This window comes from Somniosus microcephalus, chromosome 6 (assembly GCF_052327205.1).
Source record: "Somniosus microcephalus isolate GS21.2 chromosome 6, FLI_Smic_1.0, whole genome shotgun sequence".
NCBI classification, from domain to species: domain Eukaryota; kingdom Metazoa; phylum Chordata; class Chondrichthyes; order Squaliformes; family Somniosidae; genus Somniosus; species Somniosus microcephalus.
In genome coordinates this window covers 155,143,499-155,164,393 of record NC_140992.1, presented here as the reverse complement: position 1 = coordinate 155,164,393, position 20,895 = coordinate 155,143,499, and positions in this window count along the sequence as shown.

Below are 20,895 nucleotides of genomic sequence, written 5' to 3'. Positions count from 1 at the left end.
TGGAGCAGCGAGGCAAGTAGGAGCCTGATGCACTATCAATTGCTACAAAAGACTGGAAGTAATAAACAGGCTTTTATTACCAAAGAACAGAGCATGCCTCTTGTGGTTGCCTGGTATCCAAAAGGACCGGGGGCTGCCGAGCAGCGACCTTTATACCCAGCCATGAGGGTGGCGCCAGGGGCGGAGTCAGCTGAGGCATGCACAGACAAGTACAACAATATGCAAGAATGAACAACAGTACTAACAGTGAACAACAGTACTAACAACAGTGGTGAACAACAATACTAACAACAGTGGTTTACCACATTCACCCCTTGTTTAGAATTGAGTCCGGCGGGGTGAAGTGCACTAAAAATTCATGTACTGAAGTCTATCAGGAGGCCTTGTAAGCCGTCCTGAGCGTCGCAGCAGCGGCGGTGATGGTGCAGCATCCAACGTTGAACCCGGTGTCTCGTTCAGAGGAGGTGTAGCAGGTGGCGAACCCTGGGGCTGCTGCATGCTGTCTACAGGGGTCAGAGCATGGGTAATGGGAGGTAGCGATGGTGGTCTCTCAGAGGCGTCCGAAGGTGCGAGGTCTCATGCGGGGACTGTGTCCTGGGGGTAGGCAGGAGTAGCGGTGGGTGGCGAAGAGGGTGTTTCAGGAGCACCCGCAGGTGCGAGGTCTCGAATGGAGACTGTGTCCTCCCGCCCGTCCGGGTACACCACGTAAGCATACTGTGGGTTGGCGTGGAGGAGGCTCACCCTCTCGACCAGGGGGTCCGCCTTATGGGTCCTCACGTGCTTCCGCAGTAGGACGGGTCCTGGAGAAGTCAGCCATGTTGGTAGCGAAATCCCCGACGTGGACTTCCTGGGGAAGGAGAACATTCTCTCGTGAGGAGTGGCATTGGTGGGTGTACAGAGCAGCGACCGAATGGAATGGAGCGCCGCAGGGAGGACCTCCTGCCAGCGGGAGGTCGGAAGGCCCTTAGATTTTAAGTTTAAAAGGACTGCCTTCCAGACTGTCGCATTCTCCCTTTCCACCTGGCCGTTACCCCGGGGGTTGTAGCTGGTGGTCCTGCTTGTAGCAATGCCTCTCGCGAGCAGGTACCGCCGAAGTTCGTCGCTCATAAAAGATGAGCCCCTGTCGCTATGGATATAGCTAGGGAAACCGAACAATGCGAAGAGGTCATTCAGACATTTAATGACCGTGGTACTGGTCATGTCCGAGCAAGGGATGGCAAACGGGAAACGGGAGTACTCATCAATTATATTGAGGAAGTACACATTGCGGTCAGAGGAGGGGAGGGGCCCTTTAAAATCGATGCTCAGCCGCTCGAAGGGGCGCGTGGCTTTGATCAGGCTCGCTCTGTCTGGCCTATAAAAATGCGGCTTGCACTCGGCACAGATCTGGCAGTTCCTGGTCATGGTCCTGACCTCCTCGATGGAATTGGGCAGGTTACGGGATTTGATAAAATGGAAGAACCTGGTGACCCCCGGGTGGCAGAGGTCATTGTGGAGGGTCTGTAATCTATCAACCTGCGCGTTGGCGCACGTACCACGTGATAGGGCATCTGGGGGCTCATTGTGTTTCCCGGGCCGGTACAAGATATCGTAATTGTAGGTGGAGAGTTTGATTCTCCACCTTAATATCTTGTCATTCTTGATTTTGCCCCGCTGCTTATTATGAAACATAAAAGCTACTGAACGCTGGTCAGTGAGCAGGGTAAATCGTTTTCCGGCCAGGTAATGCCGCCAATGTCGCACGGCTTCCACAATGGCCTGGGCCTCCTTTTCGACAGAGGAGTGTCGAATCTCGGGGCCCTGGAGGGTCCTTGAGAAAAAGGCCACGGGTCTCCCCGCCTGGTTAAGGGTTGCAGCTAGGGCAAAGTCGGATGCGTCGCTCTCCACTTGAAAAGGGAGGGACTCATCCACAGCGTGCATTGTGGCCTTCGCAATATCGCTTTTTATGAGAGTGAAGGCTGCATAGGCCTCTGCTGTCAGGGGGAAGGAGGCGGACTTGATGAGGGGTCGGGCTTTATCCGCATAGTTGGGTACCCACTGAGCATAGTAAGAGAAAAACCCCAGGCATCTCTTCAGTGCTTTCTGGCAGTGGGGGAGGGGGAGCTGCATAAGAGGGCGCATTCTATCGGGGTCTGGGCTGATGACTCCGTTCTCCACTACGCAGCCAAGAATAGCAAGGCGCTTAGTACGAAACATACATTTGTCTTTGTTGTGTGTGAGATTCAGCCGCTGGGCCGTCCGGAGGAATTTCCTTAGATTAACGTCGTGGTCCTGCTGGTCATGGCCGCAGATGGTGACGTTGTCTAGATATGGAAAAGTGGCCTGGAGCGCGTTCTGGTCAACCATCCGGTCCATCTCCCGTTGGAAGACAGAAGCTCCGTTGGTGACGCCGAAGGGAACTCTGAGAAAGTGATAGAGCCGACCGTCAGCTTCAAAAGCTGTGTACTGGCGGTCCTCAGCCCTGATGGGGAGCTGGTGGTATGCCGACTTCAGATCAATCGTCGAGAACACCTGGTATTGTGCTATCTGATTGACCATGTCAGATATGCGGGGGAGTGGGTATGCATCCAACTGGGTGTAGCGATTGATCGTCTGGCTGTAGTCAATAACTAGGCGCTGTTTTCCGCCAGTCTTCACCACCACCACTTGTGCTCGCCATGGGCTATTGCTGCTCTCAATAATCCCTTCCTTCAGGAGTCTCGCTACCTCGGATTTAATGAAACCCCTATCCCCGGCACTGTAACGCCTACTTTTGGTAGCGATGGGCTTACAGTCGCGGGTGAGGTTAGCGAACAAGGAGGGGGGGGAGACTTTAAGGGTGGAGAGGCTGCAAATGGCGCGCGGCGGGCGATTTAAAAACTGCTGGCTGCAGACCGTGAGAGGGGGGAGGGGTCCACCGTACGCTAAAGTGACACTCTTAAGGTGGCACTGAAAATCCAACCCCAGTAGGACGGCAGCACAGAGATCGGGCAAGACCAGAAGTTTAAAATTTTTGTATTCAGTACCCCGCACTGAAAGAGTCACCATACAGTAGCCACCGACTTCCGTTGACTGGGCTTTGGAAGCCATAGAGATGCGATGACGCGTCGGCAGGACCGGGAGAGAGTAACTGCGCACCGTGTCGGGTTGTATAAAACTCTCCGTGCTCCCGCTGTCAAAAAGGCAGGTAGTGGCGCGGATGTTTACCGTAATGTCCATCGTGGACCTGGACAGTTGATGCGGGAGAGATTGATCCAACATCATGGAAGCCAGTGTATGTTCAAGCGCATCGATGCGGTCGTCCGATGAGGCGGTGGTGGAGTCCGGGTCCCCCGTAACCGAAGTCGGAGGCGTCCAAGATGGCGGACAAAATGGCGGCGCCCACGGTCCCGATCCCCACGCGGCTGGGGGAGCCCAAGATGGCGGGCAAGATGGCTGCGCCCACGGTTCGCACGCGGCGCTGCTGGCGTTAGTGGTCTTCCCTTTGCAGGCGCTAACGTAGTGACCTTTCTTCCCGCAGCCGGAGCAGGTAGCATTCTTCGCGGGGCAGCGTGCTCTAGGATGTTTAGCTTGGCCACAAAAATAGCATTTTTGTGCCTTAGACATCGCTGCAGCAGTCGGAGGTGGCGGTCCCATGGCCCAAGATTGTGGTGTCCTCGGCGCGGGGCGATTAGGGGAGAAAGCGTCCATATTTCTGTGGGCCGCGTCGAGCGAGAGCGCGAGGGACACTGCCTTTGTCAGATCTATTTCACCCTTCTCCAGCAGCCTCTGCCGGGAGTAGTCGGACCTTAGACCCGCAACGAAAGCGTCTCGTATCAGTCCCTCCGCATGTGCCGCGGCCGATACTTCCTTGCAGTCGCAGCCACGTCCGAGTACCCGCAGTGCCCGTAGGAAGGCCTCCACCGATTCCCCGGGCTGCTGTCTGCGAGATCTTAAAAGGTGCCTGGCATAGACCGTGTAAACCGGGCGTGCATACTGCCCTTTCAGTAGGTCGATAGCCACCGCGTAGGTCGTCGCATCTTGGATTAAAGTATAGACTTGGTGGCTCACCTTTGAGGCCAGGATTTTCAGTTTATTTTCATCAAGAGTCACGGTCGAGGCTTCCAGATACGCCTCAAAGCAACGCAGCCATTGTGCGAATTTAGTCGACGAACCCGATTCTTGGGGGTCTGAGGGCTCGCAGCAGCGCCTGCTGCTCAGCGTTTTGCGCCATCGGTTGATCAGCATCCGCAGCCAACATTTAACTTTGGTAATAAAATTGATGCACTATCAATTGCTACAAAAGACTGGAAGTAATAAACAGGCTTTTATTACCAAAGAACAGAGCATGCCTCTTGTGGTTGCCTGGTATCCAAAAGGGCCGGGGGCTGCCGAGCAGCGACCTTTATACCCAGCCATGAGGGTGGAGCCAGGGGCGGAGTCAGCTGAGGCATGCAACAATATACAAGAGTGAACAACAGTACTAACAACAGCACGGTGACATAGTGGTTAGCACTGTTGCCTCACAGCGTCAGGGACCCGGGTACGAATCCGGCCTTGGGCGACTGTCTGTGTGGAGTTTGCACATTCTCCCCGTGTTTGCGTGGGTTTTCTCCGGGTGCTCCGGTTTCCTCCCACAGTCCAAAGATGTGCGAGTTAGGTTGATTGGCTATGATAAATTGACCCTTAGTGTTAGGGGGATTAAATACGTGGGGTTACGGGGATAGGGTGGGATATGTGTTGGTGTAGGGGTTACAGGGATCGGGTGGGATATGTGTCGGTGCAGGCTCGATGGGCCGAAATGGCCTCTAGCTGCACTGTGGGGTTTCTGTGATTCTGTGATAACAACAGTGGTGAACAACAATACTAACAACAGTGGTTTACCACAGAGCCTGGTATAAAAATCGGCACGAGTACCGAGGCCCGACCAGTTCGGACCAGGGAGCAGCGAGGCGAGGAGGAGCCCGGTATAAAAATCGGCGTGAGTACCCAGGCCCGACCAGTTCGGACAAGGGAGCAGCGAGGCGAGGAGGAGCCCGGTATAAAAACTGGTGCGAGTACAGAGGCCCGACCAGTTTGGACCAGGGAGCAGCGAGGCAAGGATGAGCCCGTTATAAAAACCGGCGCGAGTACCGAGGCCCGACCAGTTCGGAGCAGTGAGGCATACCAACTCAGCAGTGGGGAGAGAGGTAAAAAGTAATCAGAGTGTGACGTATTTCTCTTTTTTAAACTTTAACTCTGTGGTTTATAGTTGCTAAGGTCTTTTCTGGTGTAGCGGGGACTGTTGGTAAACCATACAAGCGCCTTAGAGTTTATCTTTAATTGGTGATAGTGAATTAATTTAAATTAATTAAAGGGTAAGTCATGCCAGGAGAGCCCAGTCCCGTGTTATGCTCCTCTTGCGCTAGGTGGGAATTCAGGGACACTGCCGGTGTCCCTGATGACCACGTGTGCCAGAAATGCATCCAGCTGCGGCAACTAGCAGACCGCATTGCGGTGCTGGAGCTGCAGATGGATGGGCTTTGGAGCATTCATGATGCTGAGAGGGTTGTGGATAACACGTTTGCTGAGGTGGTCACACCGCAGGTAAGGGCTGCACAGGCAGAAGGGAAATGGGTGACCATCAGGCAGAGTAGTAGAGGCAGGCAGGTAGTACAGGGGAACCCTGTGGCCATCCCCCTCTCAAACAGGTATACCGATTTGGATACTGTTGAGGGGGATGACTTACCAGAGGAAGGCAGCAGCAGCCAACTTCCCGGCACCAGGGGTGCTTCTGCTGCTCAGGAAGGGAGGAAAAAGAGTGGGAGAGCAATAGTGGTAGGGGATTCTATCGTAAGGGGAACAGATAGGCATTTCTGTGGCCATAGACGTGACTCCAGGATGGTTTGTTGCCTCCCTGGTGCCAGGGACAAGGATGTCACTGAACGGCTGCAGGGCATTCTGAAGGGGGAGGGTGAACAGTCAGAGGTCGTGGTTCACATTGGGACCAATGACATGGGTAGGAAGAGGGATGAGGTCCTGCAGCAAGAATTTAGGGAGCTAGGTAGCAGATTAAAGAGCAGGACCTCAAAGGTTGTAATCTCTGGATTACTCCCGGTGCCACGTGCTAGAGAGTATAGGAATAGGAGGATAGAGCAGATGAATGCGTGGTTAAAGAGTTGGTGCAGGAGGGAGTGCTTTCGTTTCTTGGATCACTGGGCCTGCTTCTGGGGAAGGTGGGACTTGTACAAGTAGGACGGGTTGCACCTGAACCAGAGCGGGACAAATATCCTTGCGGGGAGGTTTGCTAGCACTGTTCGGGGGGGTTTAAACTAAAATGGCAGGGGGTTGGGAACCTGAGAAGGGAGACAGAGGAAAGGGAAACAGGGATAAAAAGCAAAAGATAGGAAGGAGAAAAACAAAAGTGGCAGTCAGAAAAATCAACGGTTTAAATCAAACGTGGCCACAGTAAATAATAATTCTAATAGGTCTAAGAGCGTTAAAAAAACAAGCCTGAAGGCTTTTTGTCTTAATGCGAGAAGCATTTGTAACAAGGTGGACGAATTGGCTGCGCAAATAGAGGTAAACGAATATGATTTGGTTGGGATTACGGAAACGTGGCTCAAGGATGGCCAAGACTGGGCACTCAACATCCAGGGGTATTCGATATTCAGGAAAGATAGGCAAAAAGGAAAGGGAGGTGGGGTAGCATTACTGGTTAAAGAAGGGATTAATACAATTGTAATGAAGGATATTAGCTCTGATGATGTGGAATCTGTATGGGTAGAATTGAGAAATACTAAGGGGAAAGAAACATTAGTGGGAGTGGTATATAGACCTCCCAACAGTAAGGCGGAGGTTGGGGATGGCATGAAAAGGGAAATTAAAGAAGCGTGCAATAAGGGCACAGCAGTCATCATGGGTGACTTTAATCTACATATAGATTGGGCCAACCAAATTAGTAACAATACTGTGGAGGAGGAATTCCTGGAGTGTTTACGGGATGGATTCCTGGACCAATATGTCGAGGAACCAACCAGAGATCAGGCCATCTTAGACTGGGTATTATGTAACGAGAAAGGATTCATTAGCAATCTTGTTGTACGAGGCCCCTTGGGTTGGAGCGATCATAATATGATCGAATTCTTCATTAAGATGGAGAATGAAGTAGTTGACTCAGAGACTAGTATCCTCAATTTAAATAAAGGAAACTACGATGGTCTGAGGAGCGAGTTGGATAGGATTGATTGGGGAATGGCACTCAAAGGGTTGACGGTGGATAGGCAGAAATCACAGAAACCCCACAGTGCAGATAGAGGCCATTTCGGCCCATCGAGCCTGCACCGACACATATCCCACCCGATCCCCTTAACCCCTACACCAACACATATCCCACCCTATCCCCGTAACCCCACGTATTTAATCCCCCTAACACTAAGGGTCAATTTATCATAGCCAATCAACCAAACCCGCACATCTTTGAACTGTGGGAGGAAACCGGAGCACCCGGAGGCAACCCACGCAAACACGGGGAGAATGTGCAAACTCCACACAGACAGTCGCCCGAGGCCGGATTCGAACCCGGGTCCCTGGCGCTGTGAGGCAACAGTGCTAACCACTATGCCACCGGCAATGGCAAACAGTCAAAGACCGAATGGATGAGCTACAGAATTTGTTCATCCCAGTTTGGCATAAAAATAAAACAAAAAAGGTGACTCAACCGTGGTTAACAAGGGAAATTAGGGATAGCATAAGATCCAAGGAGAGGACATATAAATTGGCCAGAAAAAGCAATAATCCTGAGGATTGGGAGCAGTTTAGGATTGAACAAAGGAGGACAAAGGGATTAATTAAGAAAGGGAAAATAGAATATGAGAGTAAGCTTTCAGGGAACATAAAAACTGACTGTAAAAGCATTTATAGATATGTGAAGAGAAAAGGATTGGTGAAGTCAAGCATAGGTCCCTTGCAGTCAGAATCAGGGGAATTTATAATGGGAAACAAAGAAATGGCAGACCAACTAAATTCATACTTTGGTTCTGTCTTCACAGAGGAGGACACAAATAACCTCCCAGAGATGACGAGGAACATAGGGCCTGATGAAAGGGTGGAACTGAAAGAAATCACTATTTGTAGGGAAATGGTGTTAGGAAAATTGATGGGACTGAAGGCCGATAAATCCCCAGGGCCTGATAATCTACATCCCAGGGTACTTAAGGAAGTGGCCCTAGAAATAATAGATGCATTGCTGGTCATCTTCCAGAACTCGATAGACTCTGGAAGAGTACCCATGGAGTGGAGGGTAGCTAATGTTACCCCACTATTCAAAAAAGGTGGTAGAGAAAAAGCGGGGAATTATAGCCTGACATCGGTAGTGGGGAAAATGCTAGAATCTATTATAAAAGATGTAATAGCAGAGCACTTGGTAAGCAGTGACAGGATCGGACAAAGTCAACATGGATTTACAAAAGATAAATCATGCTTGACTAATCTACTGGAATTTTTTGAGGATGTAACTGGTAAAATACATAAGGGAGAGCCAGTGGATGTGGTGTATTTGGACTTTCAGAAGGCTTTCGATAAGGTCCCACATAAAAGATTAGCGTGCAAAATTAAGGCACATGGGATTGGGAGCAAGGTATTGACTTGGATAGAGAACTGGTTGGCGGACAGAAAGCAAAGAGTTGGAATAAACGGGTCATTTTCCAAGTGGCAGGCAGTGACTAGTGGGGTACCGCAAGGATCGGTCCTTGGACCCCAGCTGTTCACAATATATATTAATGATCTGGATGAGGGAATTGGATGCAATATCTCCAAATTTGCAGACGACACAAAGCTGGGTGGGAGGGTAAGCTGTGGGGAGGATGTCGTGAAACTCCAGTACGATTTGGACAGATTGGGTGATTGGGCAGAAACATGGCAAATACACTATAATGTGGATAAATGTGAGGTTATGCACTTTGGTGGCAAAAACAGGAAGGCAGATTATTATTTGAATGGCAATAGATTGGCAGAAGGGGAAGTGCAAAGAGACCTGGGTGTTCTTGTGCACCAGTCGCTGAAGGTAAGCATGCAGGTGCAGCAGGCGGTTAAGAAGGCAAATGGTATGTTGGCCTTCATAGCAAGAGGGTTCGAGTACAGGAACAAGGATGTCTTGCTACAGTTGTACAGGGCCTTGGTGAGACCGCACCTTGAGTATTGTGTGCAGTTATGGTCGCCTTACCTGAGGAAGGACGTTCTTGCCATGGAAGGAGTGCAGCGAAGGTTCACCAGGCTAATACCTGGGATGGCAAGAATGACGTATGAGGAGAGATTGTGTCGATTGGGCTTATACTCACTGGAGTTTAGAAGATTGAGAGGGGATCTCATCGAAACTTATAAAATTCTGTCAGGCCTGGACAGACTAGATGCAGGAAGGATGTTTATGATGTCTGGGGAGTCCAGAACCCAGGGGTCATAGTCTAAGGATAAGGGGTAAGCCATTTAGGACTGAAGTGAGGAGGAATTTCTTCACCCAGAGAGTGGTGAACCTGTGGAATTCTCTGCCACAGAGGGCGGTGGAGGCCAGTTCATTAAATATATTCAAAAAAGAGTTGGATATATTTCTTCAGGCTAAAGGGATCAAGGGATATGGGGAGAAGGCAGGGACAGGGTACTGAATTTGGATGATCAGCCATGATCTCATTGAATGGCGGAGCAGGCTCAAAGGGGCGAATGGCCTGCTCCTGCTCCTATCTTCTATGTTTCTATGACACCTCCATCTCCCCTATCCAGAGAGAATCGCAGTACATGGTAGGCATCTATTGACAGAAAAACAAGATTAGTTAAATAATCAATACACAGAGGGGGTCCAATGCCCCGGCACCACTTGTATTCACAATAATGCAAGCATGGAGGGGACCAGTGCCCCTGCACCACTTGTGACATAGTTTTAACATGATACAACATCTTCAATGGGATTACCACCAAGCCAAACATATCTGTTAAAAATACAAATGGAAGAAAATGAGCTTCCCCACTTTTTAAAAATTAAAATGCAATTGCCTGACACTTTATTAAATGGCACTATTCTTCAGCCATTATTGTATTTAAAATTTTCACAATCTGCAAACCCAACAATTCATAAGCATATGCAATTTGTTCCAATTAACTCCAAACAAGTAGTACAATCTTACAGTTAGGAATTAAATTCACACATTATCTCCTTTGGAGTTGGGACCAGTACATAATACAAGATATATAATAATTAACAAGCTTTTGTAAACCATTAATCTTAATTGAATTTCCAATAATAGGTTAAATGTTGTGGGCATCTGCCTCCTGCAGACCCCTTCCTTAGCGGGCTAGGGGTGCTTCCCTTCCCGAATCACCCAAAAACACGATGGTCTTATGTACCTTCCGGATCTCTGAAAAAGACTAAAAAAACATCTAGCCAGGTCCCCTGGCTCGGGGGAGTGTGATCAGGTCTCGCGACCTCGACTCACATAGACACTCTGGAACAGTTCCATACTTAAAACTTATACACTAATAATTACCACTACTGAATTGCAATATTAAATTAAAATTAACACATTCTACCTTAATCCTTTATACACATTACTTGAACAAGCTATAAACAAGCGCCACCCGTCTCCGGGTGGCCAGCCTAATCCCTGTTTGGGCTGCCTCAGGCTGCTCCCTGCGGCATGGCTGGACTGATTCCAACTTCTTGTCCCTCGCAGCTTATGGCTGCTGGTTGGGGACTTCTGCCTTTTGGCTTCTCCCTGACTCGGGAGGCCGCCCTATTCCATTGGAAAGCTGGTGACCATACTATCTTGGGCTGGGGTACCCGAAGAGACCTCCTAGGGAGTGTTGCTGGTGGGGCTACCCCGGGTCACACTCCTTGCTGGCTGGGGACCTCCTCCTTCAGGTCCCTCTCTTCCCAAACCTGGGCTGGGGACAGGCAATCCCTTGCCACTGGCTGCCGGTGGCTGAGAGCCTTTCCCTTCAGGTCTAAAACCTGGTTCAAGCTCCTCCCCGGAGTCCAAAAGAGAGGGGGAATCGCTCGGGCCAAGTGCTGGGCAACTTCTCCTCTCACGCACGTGACTTCGCCTGCATGTGCAGTCTGTATGTGTATACGCACCGCAAGCTGAAGGTTTCTAATCTCAGGTATAATCCCAGCTGCCTGTTTCCCTGCCCCCCGCTCAAACAACCTGCATTGTTTGTGTAGTGTATGTACTTTGCAGAAGGAACTATATTCTGCAGCCCCTGTATACTGCAGTACCAATAATGACCACCCCTGTATATAAGCCTGTGTAGTAACTTTGCATAGTTAGTTCCAGTTTGTCTCCACTCAGTAAAGACCTGTTATAACCAACTCCTGCAGCCCGTGTCTCAATTACACACGGACATAATACTGGCGACGAGCACATCCGAACTTACCTACAGTCTGCACCACCTCATGGGGATCCATCCCTGAAGCGAAGTTGTCAGAGGTCGAGGCTAGAAGGAAGAAAATAAAATAAAATAAAACAATCAGAAGAAACGGGCGTCGACCGTGGGCAACTGCCTCTGATTCATCGGAGTGAAAGATTTGCAGGAGAGGCTGTTGAGAGCGAGGCTTGGTTATCCTGTCGATGGTGTTACAGCTAATCGGGCTGGTGGCAGGTAGTACACTGATCCTTCCTAGGCTGCGGCGGGCTAGAGCTCGATCGGGTGGCTTTTCAACGGGGCCGAGCAGCGTTGTCGGGAAGAGCAGAGAGAGAGAGAGGGTGAAGCACACAGGGCGCGAACGGTGCTACGAAGCTGGGCAGCGTACAGACCCGAGAAGAGGGAGGAAAGTGTCCCGCAGGGTTGCTTCGACGACGGGGAAATAAAAGAAATTAGAAGCGCAGAAAGCCGCGAGGAGCTGCAGTTTGCCACGGGAACCGCGGAGAGCGGCGTTAGCAGCAGCACGGGGGGAAGTGCGCGAAGACCATAGGGCGTCGCCATCAAGGCATAAAACGCCAGCAACAGCGCTAGCAGCAGCGGAGAAGACGGAAAGCGCGGGAGGCGCCATTTTGTTAAATCGGGGAAGATTTCCAAGATGCTGAAGACTGGCAATATCACTGCCTTCGATAATGTAATAGAAGACTGGACCACGTATGTGGAAAGAGTCGAAGTATATTGCGAGGCAAACGAAGTAGCCGATGAGAAAAAGGCATCAGTACTACTAAACTTAATGGGCGCAAGAATGTACGGCCTATTGCGGAACCTGATTACTCCAGCCAAACCGATGGCGAAGAGTTTTAACGAAATTGTTGATATCCTACAGGAACACCTAAATCCTACACCACTGCTGATAGCAGAAAGATTTAAATTCCACAGGAGAAATCAGCGTAAAGATGAGAGCAATACTGATTACCTTACGGAACTACGCAAGCTATCAAAGCACTGCCAGTTCAGAGCAGGACTGGCAGATACCCTACGGGACAAATTTGTCTGTGGACTCCTGAGTGAAGGAACCCAGAAGAGGTTACTCTCAGAGAAAGAGCTGACGCTAGATAAGGCTTTCAGCGTGGCAGTATCGTATGAAGCAGCAGCAAGGGGAGCTGCGGAAATACAGCAAAAGCCACAGGAATACGGCACCCACGAAATGACACGGGGATTTGAAAAATGTTATCGCTGCGGCAGAACAACTCATGACCAGAAGGACTGTTGGTTCAAGGACAAAACATGCAGGCAATGCGGAAAGATGGGACACATTGCACGAGTTTGCAGGTCTGGGAAGAAGACTAACGACAACAAAAAGGCTACTAAGGAACAGTACAGGAAAGTACAAAAGATGACGGACAGTAGTTCCGAAGACCAGATGAGCGATAGTGAATCCAGGAACAAGAGACTAAGCTGTCTCAAACTTCACAACGTAATCGCAAAAGAGGATCACTGAACCATTTGGGTCACCCTCACGATAGCAGGGTCCCAAGTCAAAATGGAATTGGATACAGGATCAGCCCTGACCGTCATGAATCGACGAGACTACGAGCGGCTATTCTCACACATACCCTTGAAAGAGACATCCATTGTCTTGAAGACGTATATGGGGCAAAAAGTATACCCCAGAGGGAAAATAAGGGTGCCTGTCGAATACAACGGCAAGGAAATACCGAAATTGTATCTGTACATACTGCAAAATGGTGGACCACCGTTATTGGGACGTGAATGGCTCAGAACGGTGGCTGGTAAAAAGAATGATGACGTCACACCTGGCCGATTGTCAAAAATCTTAGCTAACGCCAAAGAGGTATTTCAACAAGAACTGGGAACTCTTAAAGGCGTAACCGCCTCGATAAAAATAGAAGAGAATGCAATTCCCAAGTTTTTCAAAGCAAGACCGGTACCATATGCAATTCGCCCAGCCGTCGAGGCAGAGCTGGAGAATCTGGAGAATGCAGGCGTGTTATCTAAGGTAGACTGGAGCGAGTGGGCGACACCCATCGTTCCTGTCATGAAGAAAACGTTAAACAATAAGTCTGAGGAGCCAGGGAAGGTTCGCATCTGTGGGGACTTCAAGGTGACAGTGAACCCAGTCCTTCACACAGTACAATATCCTCTCCCGAGGATAGAAGATATTTTCGCCTCACTATCTGGAGGGAAGCGTTTTACAAAAATTGACCTAGCACAAGCATATTTGCAGATGGAGGTTGAAGAATCCTCTAGGAAGTATCTCACGATAAACACTCACAAAGGTCTTTCCCAGTATAATCGACTGGTATTCGGAGTAGCATCAGTTCCGGCGATATGGCAAAGAGCGATGGAACAAGTTCTGCAAGGGATTCCGGGGACTCAGTGTTACTTGGACGACATGCTAGTGATAGGTGAAGATGACAGTGAACACCTTGCCAACCTAGAGCAGGTGCTCACTAGACTAAGAGAACATGGGCTATGAGCCAATCGCCCCAAGTGCGAGTTTTTTAAGAAACAGATATCGTATTGTGGCCACGTGGTTGATGAAGAGGGGTTACATAAGTCCCCTGACAAAATTGAAGCGGTAGTTAAGGTTCCAGCGCCTGAAAATGTGTCGCAATTGAGGTCATTCCTCGGATTGGTGAATTACTACCATAAGTTTTTGCCGAATTTGTCCACAATTCTGCACCCACTGAACGCCCTACTACAAACTGGAGTAGCATGGAAATGGAGCGATGAATGTAAGCGGGCCTTTCAGAAGAGTAAAGGCCTAATCACTTCAAGAGAAGTATTGGCTCACTACAATCCATCACTACCGATAAGACTGGCGTGTGATGCATCTCCCTACGGCATTGGAGCGGTACTGTCACATAAATTCCTTGATGGTTCAGAGAGGCCGATAGCTTTTGCATCACGCTCGTTAACTTCAGCCGAGCGTAACTACGCCCAGATTCACAGAGAGGCCCTCAGCCTGGTGTGGGGGGTGAAGAAGTTCAATCACTACCTGCACGGTCAGAAATTTACTCTACTAACAGATCATCAACCTCTTGTCTCCATTTTCAACCCTCAGAAGGGCGTCCCGATAATGACGGCACAACGGCTACAGAGGTGGTCCCTTTTCCTAGGGGCACACCAATATGACATCGAGTACAAAGGAGCTAAACAGCATGGGAATGCTGATGGATTGTCGCGCCTACCGTTGCCGACGGTGGAAGAAGCACCTGCAGTGGATCCAGTGGAGATATTCCACTCGACCATAGTCGAATGTCTACCTGTGACGAATGCAAACATAGAAAAGGAAACACGAAATGACCCGACACTCTCCTGGGTCTATGATTTAACGGTGAAGGGATGGCCAGCACATGGCGAACCACTGTTGCCAGAATTCTCGCCGAGAAGAGAACAGCTGTCAGTGTGCAGAGGAACCTTGATGTGTGGATCCAGAATAGTAATTCCACCCAAATTGAAGGATAGAGTGCTCAATGAGCTTCATGAGGGTCATCTGGGAGGGGTAAAAATGAAGAACTTAGCCAGAGCGTTTGTGTGGTGGCCGGGAATCAATAGAGAAATCGAAGAGAGAGATGACCAAGAGCTGTACAGGATGCCAGAAAGTCCTAAACGCCCCACCACAAGCCCCTCTACATCCATGGGAGTGGCCCTCATCTCCATGGCAAAGAGTGCACATTGATTTTGCTGGCCCATTTATGGACTTGATGTTTTTAATTGCGGTGGATGCACATTCAAAGTGGCCAGAGGTAATAAAAATGTCCTCAACCACCACAGAAAAAACTATCACAGTCTTACGAGCCATATTCGCCAGAAATGGGCTGCCTGAACAGATTTGCTCTGACAATGGACCACAGTTTGTGTCTGAAGAGTTCCGGAGGTTCTTAAAGAACAATGGTGTTAAGCATTATACATCCGCCCCATATCATCCAGCCACCAATTGGCTGAGAGGTTCGGTCAAACATTCAAGAAGGCTAGCAAGGCAATGTGTAATGAAGACATACCCCTATAACACAAGGTGGATAACTTCTTGTTTGCCGACCGGAATGCGACACATGCGGTTACCAACCAAACTCCAGCCATGATGTTCTTCAATCGAAGACTACGATGCCGCTTGGATTTGGTTAAGCCTAACATCAGAAGAGATGTGGAGAACAGGCAGTTTCAGAATATGAATGAAAGGCCGACCAGGAGTTTTAAGATAGGTCAACCAGTTTTGGCCCGGGACTACCGCACAGAGAAATGGCAGCCAGGAACGACCTGTACACGGCAAGGACCTCTAATGTATACCGTGGACGTTGGAGAGAGCATTGTAAGACGCCATGCTGACCAGATTCTAGAGTCACTGGAAAACGTCAATTCCACACCACGATCCGATACACCTGGTGATGAAACCGAAGTGTAGGGGGTTTCTCTTGCTCGTTCTGGTCTCCTGCCAGGCTTTGTGCAATAATTACCCTTGAGTGGTTCGACCCACTCTCCCCTACGGTTCTAGACCTTGGACTTAGATGCAGAGAACTGTAGTGCAGAGAAAGGACTCAATAGACCAGGTTGAATAGCACGAAATGGATGCTTTTATTTTAAACAGTTTGAAGCATTACAAAATACATGTCATAGGCACAGATTAAAGTAACTACAATCATGCACAAATTTAGGAACTTGACTCTATGGAAATGGGGAACACACGGCACGTCGTAAAAGGGGAAACACATTACGATTTAACCTTACTCCCTCCCCTAAATACCTAAACTAAGTTTCGACTTGAGGAACTCGGGATCATGCTCACCACTATCAGAATCGCAAAAGGAGGGGTTCGCAGCCTTTCTGGCACAGCTTTCCGTCGTCACGTGGATTTGGAAACTTCTGGCGCAACTTGTTTCTCTCTCTCTCTCAGGCGATGTGGCAGTGGACACAGCCTCGATGAGCGCTCGTCATGGCTGAAATCCACCAAGTCTGTTGTGGATTTGGGTTCATGGAACAGTCCCTGCCACCAATGTGATGTTGGAGAAATGGATGCACGTGTCGAGGCCTTGCCTGGCTAGGCTCGGAATGTCCTTTTTATCCGACCTGGATCATCGGTTTTTCCTGAGGGTGTCTTCTCCTTCGGCCTGGGTCGTCGATGATCTCCCGACAACAGCACCCGGGCCACCCTCGTCGTCTTCCCATCGTGGCCGAGCCTTGTCTGGCTGAACACCGACCACGTTGTCTTTTTCCCGAAGTTGTCCGTCTGAAGCGTCTTTATCGATTCCGAAGCTACCGAGGTGGAAGAGATGGCAGGGCAGGCCAGGCTGATGGACTTTTCAAAATCCATATTTATACCCTTTTGGGCCAGCCTTATCTCCCGCCAGATCATAGTCCAGTCTTTGTAATATTTTGGCGGGCAGAAATCTCTGCAGGGGCGCTTTGTCTTGTAACGGGAGCTGATGATAACTTAACTGGCCTTCCTGGCCGATAATGTCTTTTAATGTCTTTTACATTGTCACCGTGACTCGGTTCGCATATTGATCGGTCTGGAGATTTCCCTTGATGGCTGTTAAACGGTTTCTCCTTTGTACATTAAATGGGTATAAGTGTTCATGCATTGTCCGCCCATATCTTGATGGGCCCCATCCTGTTTGCCTGAAACCGTCCTGTACTTAGAATCCATTGAATATGTATGCTGTTTCCCTGAGTTTCGGTTTCCCGATACTGGCTTTCGCGGGCTTACTGTTTTCAATCCACAAGCCTGTCTGGCTTGCAGTAACAGAAATCAAATGGTCCAGAAACTGATCATGAGGCCCGGCGGCCATTTTGTATGCCCTTTTATCAAAGGTTTTTCTGTGCAAGCTTACTTTGGTCAATAAACTGTCTTATTTTATCCTGTTTTCTTGCGTGATTATTGCTGAAAATTTCGAATCTTACAGAAGTACCAATTGCATCTACCTCAGAATCGGGAATATTGGAAGCAGACGAACCCAACAACGACGTTGATTCTGAATCAACTCTGCCAGAAGAACCTGATACCCCAAAGAGGCGTTATCCAGACAGAATCAGGAAGCCTCCTCAAAGACTGAACTTATAATTGCTTAACTTCAGCTAATGTATATGACAACTGTAATTGTAAATATGTTATTTAATTATTAATCGAATGTTATGTACTGTTTAGCTCAAAGGGGAGGAATTGTAGTGTATGTACTTTGCAGAAGGAACTATATTCTGCAGCCCCTGTATACTGCAGTATCAGTAGTGACCACCCCTGTATATAAGCCTGTGTAGTAACTTTGCATAATTAGTTCCAGTTTGTCTCCACTCAGTAAAGACCTGTTATAACCAACTCCTGCAGTCCGTGTCTCAATTACACATGGACATAATAGTTTGATACAACTGGCAGCCTGCCAGTAATCCTGTTCAAAATCCTTTTCCCTCACCAGGGCGGCCTTAAATGTGGAATCTTGGGCCTGGACCTGCTTTTGGTCCGGGGCCAAAGCTATCCCCTGTGTGCCTCCCTTGTCCTGGATTGTTGCTACCAGACCTGCTCTACAGGGGTCACAGAACTCTCCTTCCCTGTTCCCCTGCTTGAACAGCTTGCACTGGTCATGAATGGCGCGTCCCCTAACACAAGCCACAGCGTCTGCCTGTGCAGCCTGTGAGCTTGTACCCGCTGCGGGTTGGGGGTTTCTGACCTCAGATACACTCCCAGCTGCCTGTTTCCCTGTGGTTCCCATTAAGCTAAATGGGACCTTGTTAGACCGGGGGGAATTGGTCAGGTCTTCCGAGTGGACCACCGTGCTGGAGGCTCCAGTGTCCACTGAATATCTCCCCTGCACCATCTTCACCCCCATCTCAACATAGGGCCTGCTCCCCTCAGCATTTTCGCGGGGACAAAGGTCAACAGGCTGCGCTGGCTCTAGTCATCGCTGGGAGTGGGATGGGGCAGACGGGGTCAAAGCACCGGTGGTCGCCGTTACTCTCCCCTGGCCAGTCAGAAGAAACCGTAGGGACTGTAAAAATGACTCGATCGCTGCGGGAGGGATGTCTGGCCCTGCCTTTTGGGCTGGGGCTGTGGGATCCTTTCCCTTGTTCTCCTTCCAGGGATTCTTACAGTCTTTTCTCCAGTGACCGTCTTTCCCACACCCATAACAATTTGACCTAGCCTGGGAGGGACGGTTCCCCTCCTGGTGCCACTCTTTCTTACTCTAACTCCCAGATTTAACCTCATGGACCCTTCCCTTGGGTTGGGGAGCCTCAATACACCTCATGTTTCTGAAGGCTACTGTGAGCCGGCAGATCACCGCTTCGTCGGTGGTCTGGGGGTTTCAGGGGTCAAACCAAGCCACGACCTGGGCTTGGCTCTGGGGTAGGCTGTTTGTCATAAGACAATGGAGCCAATGGGTCAAGTGAACTGGGTCCATTGCTGCCCGCCCTGGCATTCCCAGGCACGTGCTCTGGTAGACTGGCCACAGCTTGTCTGCGAACACCTGCGGGGACTCCCCTGGGAGCTGCACCGTTCTTTCTACCCGGGCGAACAGGCTACCATCACTGAGTCCCATGGCCTCCAATATCTCATTCTTGAGGCCCTCATAATCCCTCTGTCCCCTTTTGCACTCGCCAGATAGGGCCTGGAGGAGATCACCTGCCAGGGAAAACAGCAGCATTTTTGCTTGCTCTGCGACATCGCAGTCACTTACACAAGCTGCCTGCTCTATCTCCCTGAAGTGTAGAGAGGGGTCTCCCTTTTTAGTGAGCTCGGGGATGTGGCTAACCATGTCCCTGAGCTGGTGGGTGCCATACGGCACCACAAACTGATTCTGGATGGCCCCTGGGTCATCTTCATCAACGGGCGGACCGTACCTCCGTTGTCGGAGGGGGTACACTGGTCCTGGTCCCAGCCTATCTAGCGGGGCCTGCTGTGCTTCCTCTACCACCTCATCCTCCACCCCCCTTTGCTGCCAGAGCTCCTGAAAGCTCGGAGCCGTGGGTGGCGGTCGTGGGACCTCTGATTCCCTGACCAACCTTTTCCTGGGTGATGCCTGTGGGACGGTTTTATTTGGGTTGCCGGTAAAATCCGACTGACCTGCCTTCGGGCTGATCAGACATATCATCCCCTTTGCCCTCTTTAAAGCCATATTCAAGCTTTCTATCTCTTCCCTAAAGGGACCATGATCTGCTTCCTCAAACCCTTGCTCGCAGGCCAGCTTATATGCTGCCTTTACCTCCCTAACCTTTTCCTCCTGCTCTTTTACTTCTTGTATGAGGCGAGCGTTCTCCCCCCTCACCCTCATCTCATTGTTCTTGGCCTCTGCAGCTAGGCACTTCAGGTACTCTGACTCGTGCCTCGTGTGGCTTTTGCCCTCACTAAACAGGATCACCAGGCGCTCTATCTTGGCCTGGCATTCTTCAACCTCCCTTTCCCTATCCCAACTCTCTGCTCTAGATTCCCTAAGCCTGCGGGTAACTTCCCCAAGCCTGCTGGCACCTAACCACAAACAGACCAGTGGGATAAAAAGAAAACCAATAACTGCTGCTCTCTCCAGGCCCAAACCACCGTTTGTTACATCGCACACTGTTGGCGGCGGTCCTGCCCCGGTCGCCATTTTGTAGGAATTGATCGGGGGTTTGGGGTTATTGCCTCTCTGGCCAGTCAGAAGTATCTGAGCTGCTCCAGAGCCCCGTGCGGTTTTGAATCGTTCCCCTTTCCTGGTTCTGACCGCCGGACTTATTCAGCAACGATGTAGACAAAACGAAACTTATGGTTGGGTGCAAAGAAGATTAGCATTTATTGAAATAAAAAGAAATAACTTGAAAATAATCAATACAACACACCCATGCTTCATACAACACTTTTACTCAACACAGCACACCTTATACTTACTACAGCACTCTTTGGCTTAGTACAACACTCTTTTACTTAAAATAGCACCTTTTCCTAGAGCAGCTCACTTTTAATACAGTACACTTTGCTTACTGCAGCACCTTTGCTTAGTACAACACTCTTACTTAATAGGGGAGGAGAAAATGGACACAACGAGGGAAAATTGACTAAAATTACAATTTAACAAAATTCCCCCTTAATTCCCACCCCTAAATACCTATCTAAGTTACCTTGTAATGGGTCAGAAAATCTATGCTCACTGGTGAAACGCCTGCTCCGTGCCCCTGCAGTCTTAGATTCTTCACCACCCTGAAATGGAGATGCACCAGTCTTTAAAAGTAACTGCTGGTATTCCACTCCTTGGGCGGGCTGTTGAGCTGTTCTTCTGTAGGCAGAGCATGGAGGCGAGGTGGCAGAGAGAGAGAGAGATGGCTTCCTGGGAAGATCTCTTTATACCCCATTTGGAGCCGAAATCTTCGCGCCCAAATCCGGATGTATCTGGGCTATACAAAGGGAATTGATCTGTCCCCATTCATTGTGATGGGTTTTTGAATGTATCCCCATTCATTGTGATGGGTTTTTGAATGTATCCCCATTCATTGTGATGGGTTTTCGAATGTATCCCCATTCATTGTGATGGGTTTTGATAAAGCTGTCTCACTTTGAAAAAAACATGT